A 15,189-nucleotide genomic window follows, 5' to 3' on the forward strand; every position below is an offset into this window, starting at 1 on the left:
ATGACAAAATAGCTAGAACGCTTTTATTACAGAAATACTCTGAAGGGTGACTTCAAATGGTACATCTATAATGTTAAATGTAAAACTTATACGGTACCAATTTTGATGCACCAGATGCGCATTTCGACAAATAATGTCTCTTCAGTGATGCTCAACCGAAATCTTTGAAATCCGAAATAACTATGAAGTTTTAGAGCTAAATATAGCCAAAAACAGCGTGCCAAAAAATGGAGCCAAATTCGTCCAAGGATAAGAGCTATGCATGAGGGAGATAATCCTTGATTTTGAAATGAATTTCTAAATTTTATAACACCAATTAAATATACATCCGTATTTACAAGCTAGTACTTAGCTACTGGGCTGTAGAGACCCTCGGGGACTAACAATCCACCAGCAGAGGCCTCGACCCAGGGGTCATAATGTAAAACTTATACGGTACCAATCAAGTATCTCAAACTATCCTGGTTAAGGAGAATTTTACAATCTAAGGTTGACACACTGAGTATGCTGTATAATGTGATAACAGAAAGATCATTGGTAAATCTTTTTCACTTTGGATCTGATTATCCAAAAAATCTTTTAATTGATAGTCAAAACTTGTTTTGGTAAGAAACATTGATGGCATATAGTGACTGGATTGATCTTTCATGTAAAACATCAAATGAAGAACAATGCCCAGTTTGGTTTAATCCTCAAATTAAGATTGCTAGAAAGTCAATATTTCATGAATGTCTATATTAGAAATGTTTCATTTATGTTTCAGACATTTTAAATTAATTTGGAACATTCATAGATATTGAAGAACTGGGAACAGAATTTGGCATAGTTCTACCTTTTACAACTATACTTGGATTAAAAAGAGCTACATGAAAGGCGAAGATAACGAACAGTGATCAATCTCAGAACTCCCACAAGCAATACAAAATAGATAGTCGGGCAAACACGGATCCCTGGACACACCAGAAGTGGGATTAGGAGCCTAGGAGGAGTAAGCAATTGATAAATACATGTGCTACCATCTAGACTAAAGGTATTACTAAAAGATAAGAAAGAGATGTATAATATATATATTGCAAATATCCATTTTGTTGCAAAATATGAACAAAATTGGTAAACACTACTTGAGTTAGATGATACTTTCAATTGGAAATCAAAATATGGTACACTATTCAATTGTACTAGAGATAGCAAATTGCTTTGGTTAGAATATAGAAGAAATTTTCCACAGAATTCTTGGAACAAGCAATTATTTATCCAAATGCAAGATATTGAACAACAATAAATGTGATATTTGGGCTATAGAAACAGAGTCTAATGAACATCTGGGTTTTTCCATTGTCATAAGAGTAAACAACTGTGGAAACTACTGGAGAATCTGCTATCATATCATTTACAATTGTCAAAGCAATGTTAACTTTTCATTATGTGAAGTCATATTAAGTTTTACAAGGGAATACAACATATATTGTCACAGTGTTGATTCAATTTCTTTTTCACTATGACCCTTGGAGTGAGGGGGGGTTTACAAAAAGAATTATTTTAATTCATTAGAATATCCATATCTTTCTTTCAATATTCAAAACGTTTGTATAGATGATACCACATAAGAAGTTCATAGTACATGTATGTACACACATGTATGATAATTTTCTCAAGAAATACCAGACTAACTCAACCCTTTAAAGAAACTCTAAGAAGAGAATTGAGGGACCATTGACAACAAAAATATTAAATCAATTTAAATTTCTTACAGTCATTTATTTGATTACATGTATCTTATAAAAGCAAAGAAAAACAAGTTATTTTTGGGAAAGAAAAACCAATTGCTGTCCACTGTACAAATCATCCGATCGGGTTTGTTGCTGACGTGCCCCTTTAGAGGAATATCTATAGAATAGATTTCATTTATTTGACATTCAGTCCACATGAAAGTCCATTTTACAGATAGCTTCATGACCATACACGTCTTTCGTCATCCCCTTCCACATACAGACTCAAAGTGGTAAACGCCTGGTCATTTGCACATGAAGACGACCCCGTATTTCTGCTTGACAATGGCTACACTTTTTAAAACTTGCACCACAATGCCAGCAATATAATAGATGGCGACAGGGTAGGAAAAGGCAAGCCCTGGTGTGTTCTCTGCACAGAAGACACATCGCCATATTTCTAAGCCTATCATTTTCTTCTCGTAATGTCTGAAGACTGACGTCTGCAAATAAAATAAAATAAAGTTTCAGGAACATGCGACAGCATAAGATTGTTAAAATGAAACATGAACAAAGAATTTATATGAAATCAAGACATTACTTTGTAAATGTTTCTTTTCCATAATGTTAAAGATGGCGGCTTTCTTTTTAGGTGAGATTGAAGGAGAGGTACACAACAGAAAGTGAGTCCAATCGAGGCATGTCAAATTATAAGCTCTGTCTCACTTTATATTAGTTTTGAATGCTTGATAAAATTTATGTAGTAAAAAACGAATCACGAGTTAAAATAATTTATTTCAAGAGTACTTTATTTCGATCGCGGATGAATATGTACATGGATGTGCTTATCATCATGCGTAACTGTAATTCACAAAACATAAAGGGAAGAAAGTGTACAATTTCTTTTTTAATTTGATTTAATTTCAATTAAACAATTTAAAATCTTTTAGAATAATATTGAGATAAAGATAAATAAATAAAGTCATGCTTTCCTAAAGCTCTTTCTGTCATGCGCAGTACAAATAGGACAGGGACCGTTTATAAAGTTATAAAGTGTAAATTAACCACCAGTTACTGATTTGTTAATTAGCAGAGCGTTTTGAACGCTCTATTTCACACATTTCACAAAATAAAAAAGGTACATACATTTTGTAAAATAAAGAAATAAGATCATTCTTCATTAATAATTATCAATTTTAGAAAGTTCGCATAAAACTGTTCTAACTAACTTTCAAACCAAAACTTATCTTTCAGAGTTCCAGCGGATACTTAGAAATCTTCTTCATGATCAGTGTATATATCCATGTTCGTAAATTTGGGATCCATTAAAATCATGTTGAAATCCCTATACATGTATTGTATTAACTGCCTGGTCTAATAATTTATTTAAACACCGGATGGCAATAGTTGGGAAAAGTCCAATGTTTTGTACAACCCGAGTGTTAATATCCTGTGCTTATATATATATATATATATATATATATATATATATATATATATATATGGATGTAATCTATACAGCGGTAACAAATACAACTACAGCTGCGTCATTGTTGGCGTGCTCAACAATTGATTTACTTGTCGATATTCCTGTATCAAATGTCCGCTCTAGCCTACAAAGCTTTATTTTGGACTTTTTCCAAATTTTGAAAACATTTGTTTGATAAACCTTTATCAAGATAACATATGTAGTACATTTATTCTTCACTTTTTTTCATGGATCTCAATTGCACAACGAAGAAGGGCACCGATCTATGGAATATGAAGGATTTAAAAGATAAGTTGGAGAGTTAGTTTAAAGACATATTTTAGTATAATCGTGCTTGATATTTTAGTTTGAAATGATACTATTTTTCAAACTTTTGGTCCTTTACAATTATTTAAATAGTAATCTATGAAGTACGATTCTTACAAATTTATTTTATTTACTTGTATTAGTGGCAAAATTGTATCAATGGCTTCGTTCTATTAGTTATCCGGTTTATTTGTAATACATAATTTGAATTTTAATATCTACTGGTGATTTTTCGAACTTGAAATAAACCGTTATTTGCATGTTGTTTTATGACCCAAACAAGAAATCCTCACTCAGAGTAACGTCACCAGCTCATACGTGTAGAACACGGACAATATTTTAGGGTTATTTATTTTTTTAGTCTTTTGAACAAGTCCCCGTCCTGTTTTAAAACTGCGCATGACAGGAAGAGTTTTATGAAAACACACCATTTTTATTTTCGTTTCGTTTTTAGTTTTTATACTTGTTTCGTTTCAAATAGAATTTGGTTAAAAGAAATCTCATTTGTTAATTTCTTTAATTAATTATGATGACGTTTTAAAATGACACATGTTAGTAAATATAGTATTCATCCGCAATCGAAAGCATTTTAGCTGCTTTTGTAAGAAATACTTGAAGTCGTGATTGATATTTCACCGTATCAAGTGCTTGAATTTACAAATCAATCATTGTTTGAAGAACCGTGTCATATATATATATTGTAAATACCTCTTTATTGGTCTTGAACAATTTAATAAACAGCTTATTTTTAATTCCTATATTTATTGGTCTAGGTAACCCAGTGTTTGAGGGGACTCGTTTTGCAACCTGAAAGTTGAAAGTGAGACTTAACACTTTTAACATAGATAGTAATTGTTCCTTCGTCAGTTGCTCGTCATTGGAAGTGAAAACCACTGGTCTTTTGGAGATGTCCGTTTCAAAGAAGCTGTTTGCACGATAATAGACCCTTCAATAGTACGCCTTTGAGCACTATGCAAAACAAGCTGGTGACGTCTCGAGTGAGACGGAAAACAACATATAATTTGATACAAACAAGACAAATAATTCATTTCCTTTCAGAACACCTGCCACCACCATCTTCATTATATGACAAAAGAACAATTTGCAGGTAAAGTTTGTTTGGATTAATTTACAGTCTCTGTATCAATTTCATCTTAACAATCATATGATGAAGCATGGTTCGGAAAGTTTCTTTTATTTACAGGTGAATAAGACAGAGAGGCTAAAAACTCTGGCGAAATCTTCAAATCTACCTTGTTGCCACCTATTAAGATGTTGGCATTGTTGTGCAGGTTTTGAAAAGTTTGACCGATAGAGCTACCGGATCAACGTCTGCCACTTTTAAAGGTTTTATGTTGATGAGGCATGGCTATAAATACACATTATATTAAGAAGACAATATGTACAGTGGACACTCATTTCCATGTATTCATATGCTCTAATAATCAAATAAAGGGATATAATTTGAGTTGGTGTTGCTCAAAACAGTGTTTTCTATTTATATTTCTATGCAAAGCTTTAGAATGCTATTATGGCATAGTTACTGCCTTCGGAGTAATACTTTGACTGTTTGATGGTTTCCTATATTAATTTGTAGAAAATGATATTCAAAACACAACCAAAATACATAAACTGTAGTCTTGAAGTTTGTTTTAAAAAAGGTGTATTTAACGATTTTCCCAATAATAATGCCTATCTAAAATGTGAAGCTTTACTGATTCTCATGATTTCAAGAACAATAATTCTTCAAAGATGTTGTCACACAGTTTCTGCTGTTTTAGCTCACCTGAGCTGAAAGCTCAAGTGAGCTATTCTGCTCACCTGTTGTCCGTCGTCTGTTCGTCTGTCTGTCCGTCTGACTGTAAACTTTTTACATTTTCGACATCGTCTCCAGAACCACAGGGCCAATTTCAACCAAACATGACCAAAAGCATCCTTGGGTAAAGGGCTTTCAAGTTTGTTCAAATGAAGGGCCATGTCCCTTTCAAAGGAGAGATAATCACAAAAATGCAAACATATGGTGGGGTCATTTAAAAATCCTCTTCTCAAGAACCACTGAGCCAGAAAAACTGAGATTTACATGGAAGCTTCCTGACATAATGCAGATTCAAGTTTTTTCAAATCATGGCCCCCGTGGGGTAAGATGGGGCCACAATGGGGAACAAAGTTTTACATACAAATATATAGGGAAAATCTTTAAAAATCTTCTTCTCAAGAACCACTGAGCCAGAAAAGCTGAGATTTACATGAAAGCTTTCTAACATAGTGCAGATTCAAGTTTGTTCAAATCATGGCCCCCGGGGGTAGGATGGTGCCACAATAGGGGATCAAAATTTTACATACAACTCTGTAGGGAAAATCTTTAAAATCTTCTCAAGAACCACTGAGCCAGAAAAGCTGATATTTATATGAAAGCTTCCTGATATAGTGCAAATTCATGTTTGTGCAAATCATGGTCCCCGGGGTTTGGATGGGGCCGCAATAGGGGATCAAAATTTGATATACAAATATATAAGGAAAATCTTTAAAATCTTCTTCTCAAGAACTACTGAGCCAGAAAAGCTGATATTTACATGAACGTTTCCTAACATAGGGCAGATTCAAGTTTATTCAAATCATGGTCCCTGAGGGTTGGATGGGGCCACAATAGGGGATCAAAGTTTTACATACAAATATATAAGGAAAATCTTTAAAACTCTTCTTGTTAAAAACCACTGAGCCAGAAAAGCTGAGATTTACGTGAAAGTTTTCTGGCATAATACAGATTCAAGTTTGTTCAAATCATGGCCCCCGGGGGTAGGATGGGGCCAAATAGGGGATAAAAGTTTTACATACAAATATATAGGAAAAATCTTTAAAATCTTCTTCTGAAGAACAACTGAACCAGAAAAGCTGAGATTTATATGACAGCTTTCTGATATCATGCAGATTCAGGTTTGTTCAAATCATGGCCCCCGGGGGTAGGATGGGGCCACAATTGGGAGATCAAAATTTTACTTACAAATATATAGGGAAAATCTTTAAAATCTTCTTCTCAAGAACCACTGAGCCAGAAAAGCTGATATTTACATGAAAGCTTCCTAACATAGTGCAGATAGACGTTTCTTCAAATCATTCCCCTGGGGGTTAGATGGAGCCACAATAAGGGATCAAAGTTTTACATACAAACATATAGGGAAAATCTTTAAAAATCTTCTTGTTAAAAACCACTGAGCCAGAAAAGCTGAGATTTACGTGAAAGTTTTCTGGCATAATACAGATTCAAGTTTGTTCAAATCATGGCCCCCGGGGGTCGGATGGGGCCAAATAGGGAATCAAAGTTTTACATACAAATATATAGGGAAAATCTTTTAAAATCTTCTTGTTAAGAACCACTGAACCAGAAAAGCTGAGATTTACATGAAAGCTTTCTAACATAGTGCAGATTCAAGTTTGTTCAAATCATGGCCCCCGGGGGTAGGATGGTGCCACAATAGGGGATCAAAGTTTTACATACAACTCTATAGGGAAAATCTTTAAAATCTTCTCAAGAACCACTGAGCCAGAAAAGCTGATATTTATATGAAAGCTTCCTGATATAGTGCAAATTCATGTTTGTGCAAATCATGGTCCCCGGAGTTTGGATGGGGCCGCAATAGGGGATCAAAATTTGATATACAAATATATAAGGAAAATCTTTAAAATCTTCTTCTCAAGAACTACTGAGCCAGAAAAGCTGATATTTACATGAACGTTTCCTAACATAGGGCAGATTCAAGTTTATTCAAATCATGGTCCCTGAGGGTTGGATGGGGCCACAATAGGGGATCAAAGTTTTACATACAAATATATAGGGAAAATCTTTAAAACTCTTCTTGTTAAAAACCACTGAGCCAGAAAAGCTGAGATTTACGTGAAAGTTTTCTGGCATAATACAGATTCAAGTTTGTTCAAATCATGGCCCCCGGGGGTAGGATGGGGCCAAATAGGGGATAAAAGTTTTACATACAAATATATAGGAAAAATCTTTAAAATCTTCTTCTGAAGAACCACTGAACCAGAAAAGCTGAGATTTACATGAACGCTTTCTGGCATAATACAGATTCAGGTATGTTCAAATCATGGCCCCCGGGGGTAGGATGAGGCCACAATTGGGAGATCAAAATTTTACTTACAAATATATAGGGAAAATCTTTAAAATCTTCTTCTCAAGAACCACTGAACCAGAAAAGCTGATATTTACATGAAAGCTTCCTAACATAGTGCAGATAGAAGTTTCTTCAAATCATTCCCCTGGGGGTTAGATGGAGCCACAATAAGGGATCAAAGTTTTACATACAAATATATAGGGAAAATCTTTAAAAATCTTCTTGTTAAAAACCACTGAGCCAGAAAAGCTGAGATTTACGTGAAAGTTTTCTGGCATAATACAGATTCAAGTTTGTTCAAATCATGGCCCCCGGGGGTCGGATGGGGCCAAATATATAGGGAAAATCTTTAAAAATCTTCTTCTCAAGAACCACTGAGCCAGAAAAGCTGAGATTTACATGAAACTTTTCTGGCATAATAAAGATTTAAGTTTATTCAAATCATGGCCCCCGGGGGTAGGATGGAGCCACAATTGGGGATCAAAGTTTTACATACAAATATATAGGGAAAATATTTAAAAAAAATTCTTGTTAAGAACCACTGAGCCATGAAAGCTTTCTGACATAGTGCAAATTCAAGTTTCGTAAAATCATGGCCCCCGGGGGTAGTATCAGGTCACAAGGGGGAGATTAAAGTTTTGCTTACAAAAATATAGGGAAAATCTTTAAAAATCTTCTTCTCAAGAACGACTGAGCCAGAAAAGCTGATATTTACTTGAAATCTTCCTAACATAGTGCAGATTCAAGTTTGTTCAAATCATTGCCACGGGGGGTTGGATGGGGCCACAATAGGGGATCAAAATTTTACATACAAATATATAGGGAAAATCTTTAAAACTCTTCTTATTAAGAACCACTGAGCCAGAAAAGCTGAAATTTACATGAAAGCTTTTTGATATAGTGCAGATTTACGTTTATTGAAATCATGCCCCCCGGGGGTAGGATGGGGCCAGAAGGGGGATCAAAGTTTTGCATACAAATATATAGGGAAAGTTTTTTTTAAAATCTTCTTCTTTAGACCCACTGACCCAGAAAAGCTGAGATTTACACGAAAGCTTTCTAACATAGTGCAGAGTTAAGTTTGTTGAAATCATGGCCCCCGGGGGTAGAATGGGGCCACAAGGAGGATCAAAGTTTTACATACAAATACATAGGAAAAATCTTTTAAAAATCTTCTTCTCAAGAACCATTGGGCCAAAGAAGTTGACATTTACATGAAAGCTTTCTGACAAAGTGTAGATTCAAGTTTGCAAAAATCATGGTCTCCAGGGGTAGGTTGGTGCCATAATAGGGACTAAGGTTTTACATGCAAGTATAAATGGAAAGTCTTCAGATATGGGCCAAGGCTACGCAGGTGAGCGATGTGGCCCATGGGCATCTTGTTTGGTTTGGTGATTGAATAGATTTTAAAATAACTATACAATTTATGGTTGTTCTCGAATTTCATTCCAATGTTATTGATGTCCGTCGGATGGGACATTAAAGGGTCTCCCGTGTCAAGAATCACAACCCTTTGGCACGCAAAAGATCGTTTTCCTGATGTTCGAAAAAGAGTAGGCTCACTGGGGGTCGTCAGGGAAACTCAAACACTCACAACCAAACATCATTCAATCAGTTAACCGCCGTAAAATGGCTGAAATATTGCCAAAACGGCGTAAGACCCCAATCAATCAATCAACCATTGTTATTGTCTTTCATTTCAACAAAACTGAAATTCTTGTTATCTAGGGCTAATTGTGTGTTGTCACAGAACAAGAAGAAAATGACTACATTCAATAAATATACATGAGTGTGTCAAATGTATATACTGTCATGTAGAAAAAATATGCCATACCCGTCTGGAAATACACACATTCTTTGGTGCAAATTTCGTTAGTTCATTGGAGTCGAGTCTCTTGGCTGTAGTTTCTGTTCATGAAATTCCGACACATATTTTCGTATAACAGATACACATGTACATGTAGTTCTGACATGTTGCAGAGAGTAATTTGGCATCTTGGAGAAATCAAGTCAGTTTGTCCTAGGCGAAATATGAAATATACACTTACTTTGAAAAAATGTTGTACTATTGAGACAGAGGACTACATTTTGCATCAGCTTAAGCATATTTAGAACTCAAATGAGTTGTCACTAATTCTAATGAAGATTGATTGATTGTAGCTTGTTTAACGTCTCTCTCAAGAATTTTTCACTCATATGGAAACGTCTATTCTAATGAAGATGTTAAATCAAATTAAATACATGATGAAAAGTTGAAGATGACAAAAATATTTGTGACAAACACAGACCCCCAGAGGTGGGATCGGAGGAGTAAGCATCCCTTGTTCAGCATAACCGTGTCTTCGAGGCAACTATACAATGTAAGAATTTCGAGGAAGAAAATGTTGGGGAGGTGAATACAATATCTAAAAATGGACTTCTCTGCAAGATTTAGTGTCTCATAAAGTTTCATGTAAAGATTGTCTGTTCTGTTTGTTTCCAGAAAATAGTGACATTCACCCATATATCAGAATTATAACAAGAGTCCCGCGGTTCTAGACGGGGTTTTATTAAATGTAATATATCGCAAAAAGAGGAAGACTTTAAAATAACAAGGTGAAAATAACGAACAGTGATCAATCTCTTATTTCCACAAAGAATGCACAATTAAGAGTAGAGCAAATACAGACCTCTCGACAAACCAGAGGTGGGATCAGATGCCTTGGGGGAGTAAACATCCACTGTTGACCGGTCACACCCACCATGAGCCTTATCTCCTGATAACGTAAACGGAGTAATCCGCAGTCAAAATCAGTGTGTAACGAACGGCCTAACAATGGGAATGAAACATGCCATACAGCATTGAACCAAGTGACATGTTATATTGGTAAATCAAATCAATATAGCGACCATACAATTTGCAAAATGCCAACTGTAAACGAGACTGTTGAAACCTTGTAAAATCAACTTATTTGTCATTAGTCTGCCTCGGTTTAAAAACTGAAAATACACTGAACAAGCCCTAACGTATTGAATCAGTCAAGAGACATAAACACCATATGCAGGGGAGGCCGTTCTTTACATATGTACAGTGATTTCGACTACAAATTACTCCGTTTACTTGATCAAGATACAAAATTCACGGCGGTTGTGACCGGTCAACAGCAGATGCTTACTCCTCTTGGGCACCTGATAAGTCCAGGGGTCCATGGTTACCCAACTCTTAATTTTGTATTCTTTATAAGAGTCATGAGATTGATCACTGTTATCTTCACCTTTTCACATGTGAGTGTTATGCAGAAAGTGGCAGGAGGAAAGAGTGTATTCACTAGACTGAAACGTGAAGAAAACGTAGTGATTTATAAGGAATATAAAACAGAGGTGGGCAAACACGGACCCTTGGATATACCAGGTGAGATTATATGCCTATGCATATAAGGAGTAATTATCCTGTAGAACGGTCAAATCCAACGTGAGACCTATATGTTGGTCAGGTAAACGAAGTAATCCGTAGTCTAAATTAGCGTGCCAAAACAATCGGTATGAAACAATTATATGGGCAAGCTGGAACACTTTAACGACCATAGAATTTGCCAAATGCTGATTTTAAACGCGATTGTTAAAGCCTCTGCAACATTAACTTATTTGTCAGTAGCCTGCATGCATCGATTTAAAGACTGATTCCATTTTCACTTGCATATGGTGTTTATATCTCTCAACTGATTCGATAGGCAAGAGCTTGTTCTACGTATAGTCAGTTTGTAAATCGAGGCAAGCTACTGACAAACAAGTTGATGGTACAGGGGTTTCAACAGTCACGATTGAAGTAAGCATTTCGCAAATTCTATGGTCGTTATAACGATCTAGTTCGTGAATACAACCTGTCATTGGGTCAAATGCTGTCTGACGTGTATCATACCAATTGTTCTTGGCACACTGATTTTGACTACAGATAATTCCGTTTACCTGATCAGGATATACGGCTCACGGCGGGTGTGACCGGTCGACAGGGAATACTTACTTCTCCTTGGCACCTGATCCCACCTCTGGTGTGTCCAGGGGTCCATGTTTGCCCAACTATCTATTTTGTATTGCTTATAGGAGTTATGAGATTGATCACTGTTCGTTTTCTTCACCTTTCATCATACGTATGACAACCTCTTGCGTATCAAATCAGTTGAAAGATATAAACATCATATGCAGGTGATAATGGAATATTGCTACACAAATATCACGTTTGTCATAAAGTTGAGTTGTTACTTTGCTGTTAATATTCATTTTCAATAAAATATTTAAGTACAAAGCAGATGTGGAGGACTATGTGTTGCCTTTTATTTTGAGTTCAGATATATATTAAATCGACATTTGAATGAAAAATGATTATTGTTAAAAGATAAAACGTCGTCGATATATCTAAGTGTCGACTTCAAGGACACGGCAAGATATTTTTCCTTCTCATGTAGAAGCTTTTGAATAAACTCTGCTTCATGAGAATATAAAAAGTCAGCTAACAAAGGAGCACAATTTGTGCCCATGGGAATCCCAACAGACTATTTAAAGCTTGTTATTCATTTCAAACAACCAAACCCTCAGGATTTCTTGAAATTAATCAAGATGCAACACCCATTAGTTACGACAAATGTTCAACACGTTCCCCTAGAGAATTTTTATACTGTGCTCTGCATCTTCAGGCTTAATGTTTCGCTTTCGTGATTAAAGACGTGTACCTTTGATGTGTTTTCAGCTACAGGCCACCAAACATTAGCTACAATCGGTATAATACCTGTATTTCTATAATTATTTTTACAATGGAAAAATTTTTGGTTCAGATAATTGCACTTTTATCTTAAGATTATGTGCATTGTGATTTTTCAGTTTACTAGTAATTGATGTGCAAAGTATGTAAAACTTTCTTAAATATATGTATTTCTTAACACTATATTGACTTTTTTAGAAGTATAATACTCATCATTCCTATAATTTATTGTTTTATGTGCATTAGTTGACATCGAATTCTACACAATGTCCACTTACTTACTCTGGTGTCAGCTCATCATCGCTTTGGCAAGTCCAGGGTAGAATAAATATCCTTTAGTCAGGTAGAAATGAGATTAATATGATCTCTTTATTACAGTACTTTATTTCTTACTACATTTAGCATTTTCTCTAATATCATAGAAATATTGATATACATACACGAGTACAATGTAGATTTCCAGAAACTTGTAATATATATCAATACATGTGGGCATGTTGTTTTGTTAAGTGCCGTTTTATCCACTACTAGCAATATAATTTTTCGAATAGCTCTTTATGTACACATTCCTTTTGTACCTGATCTTATTTTGTGACCTCTTACCATCACTTCAGGAATAATATGTCCCTATTTCGAAATGTATAGTTCACATAATACCATCAGCCTTCCGTCACAAACATGTAAATAACATTCAAACCTCCACACAGAAATTTCTTCAAGTATATTTTTTCATTATTAAGTTAATCAAAGGATATGTTCAGTTCACTTAAAGATTTAAAGAATTTTAAGACTTCAAATGAAGGATATTCCTTCAAGGAGTAAATTAAAACAGTGACCGATAATTTCTATAAGAATAAGGACCCCTGAATACCAGGGGTGGGAACAGGTAGGCGCCTTGGAGAAGTAAGCATCCCATGTCAACCAGTCACACCCACCATGAGCCCTATATTTGGATATGCTAAACAAATTAAGATTAGTCGAAATCTGTGTGAAAAGAACGGTCTAACAATTGGTATGAAACATGTCACACAGCACTTGACCCAATGAAAAGGTGTATTGGTAAATTAGTTTAAACGAGATTGTTGAAACCCCTGTTAATATCAATTTATTTGTTGGATATCTGTTGTCATAAATACACTCATTCAGAGAAGGCTAACATGTCAAGGTTGTTTAATTTTTTTTATTTCTGTATCTATAGCTTACACAAGAATACATTACATTAAAACTTGGACATTAGGTTGAGATGTCTGTTCCTAACTAGGGGAGGGGATGCTACAGGCCGGTGCATGTTCGGGCAACTGTAGGGTGGCAATGCGCACATGCCTCGTACATATACCTTTAACTTTGGAGAAGGCAGGTCAAAGCATCTAAACTAAAGGAATCCTAGAAACAAATTATCAACGACAATGAAATTCCTATCACAAATCAGCAACAAATACTTCAAGATATTAAATTATTTTATCAAAATCCAATAAGTTCATGTATAATTTCCAATTCAGCAGAAAAGGTGAATTTAACCAACAGTGATCAATCTATAACTCTTAATAATAATAATATTTCTTGTCCTTTCTCTCAGATTTTCACGTGATAAGTCTTGTATCAGACAGTATCTCTTCAGATGAAAACGAGTCTACAATACCTTGAACAGGTGTATTTACTTGAAACTTGAAACACTTGGTTAAAATAAAAAGCATGCGTTGAAACAGATTTATTAAATATCAATTTGGTCTAGATAATAACGTATGCGATCCATGTCTTAATCTTAAAGCTGACATGAATTAATAAATACGTACACCTTTCTCATCTTATCCGCCATATTTCTCTCAGGTAGCCTAATTTACTCTACCCGTATATACCCCAAATGTGATTGTCACATCTGAGTGATTTTTCTAGGTGGACTCGACCAGTGCACATCTCCGATAGTAATATATAGGGAATGCGAAACAAATAAAATCACATTTTAAAACATTATGCTTTGCTCAAAATTACAAAATATTTATTGTATACCAATGCAACATTCCGAAAGTTTAGATAATTTAGAAAAAAATGCAAAAAAAAAAGCTTTTCTTCCATACTTGCAGGTGCATGCAAGTATTTGCAGTTTGTTATGAAATAAATGCGGAGAAATCATTTGCCAATTACATACTGATATAATGGAATAAGCAAACTGCATAAAATATATTATTTATATAAATTCTTGCAAAATACAGGTCCATGCCATATGCATAATATGTAATGCACATGGCATATTCGCCAAACAAAAAACAAAAAACCGCGTATCAAATACGGACGTCTATTCAACAGGTATCGGAGATGTGCACTTACCGAAAAGATTAGATTCTCTTTATTCTAATAAATCCACGAAACAAAATGATAAAACTCCATTTGTATCTCGTTAGAACTTTACAACACGTTGTCATTCCATTATACCGACTGCGACACACTTCACCCGTGCCAAATAGGGTGTCTTCAATCAGGGGAGATGTCAGAGTCGAAAATTTTTCCTGTATTGAATGCTTGTCTGGTCGAGGTTTTGCAGTTTATAGAAATCGGGAATCTAATCATATACACTGAGCATCTGGTTGGAAATATTGCGTGCTCAATTCAAAATTTATCGATGATCATATACAAATTTGGATATACAAATAAGGGAATAATGATCGAAAATATACATCTGTTTAAAAATGCGGGTATTACATTTGCAATCCATAATAAACAGTTGATTACACAAAGACACATATAAAAGGAAACGTATAAACGAAAATATAGTTTTATTGTTTCTTTGGGAACCACATAATTATTTACGGTCTCTGTATGTCCATA

At 34.9% G+C, this 15,189-nt stretch overlaps 2 long non-coding RNA genes across 2 annotated transcripts; one reads left to right on the plus strand and one right to left on the minus strand.

The window, feature by feature from the left end:
* Nucleotides 1–1,737: 1,737 nt before the first annotated feature.
* LOC125682241 (uncharacterized) lies at nucleotides 1,738–3,258 on the minus strand. Its single transcript, XR_007372490.2, has 2 exons — nucleotides 2,311–3,258; nucleotides 1,738–2,212 (listed from the first exon to the last, which is right to left on the minus strand). It is a non-coding gene; the product is annotated as an uncharacterized LOC125682241 (long non-coding RNA).
* Nucleotide 3,259: 1 nt separating this feature from the next.
* LOC130051623 (uncharacterized) lies at nucleotides 3,260–4,981 on the plus strand. Its single transcript, XR_008799892.1, has 2 exons — nucleotides 3,260–4,612; nucleotides 4,709–4,981. It is a non-coding gene; the product is annotated as an uncharacterized LOC130051623 (long non-coding RNA).
* Nucleotides 4,982–15,189: the final 10,208 nt, after the last annotated feature.

The sequence above is a fragment of the Ostrea edulis genome, chromosome 2 (genome assembly GCF_947568905.1).
Source record: "Ostrea edulis chromosome 2, xbOstEdul1.1, whole genome shotgun sequence".
NCBI classification, from domain to species: Eukaryota; Metazoa; Mollusca; class Bivalvia; order Ostreida; family Ostreidae; genus Ostrea; species Ostrea edulis.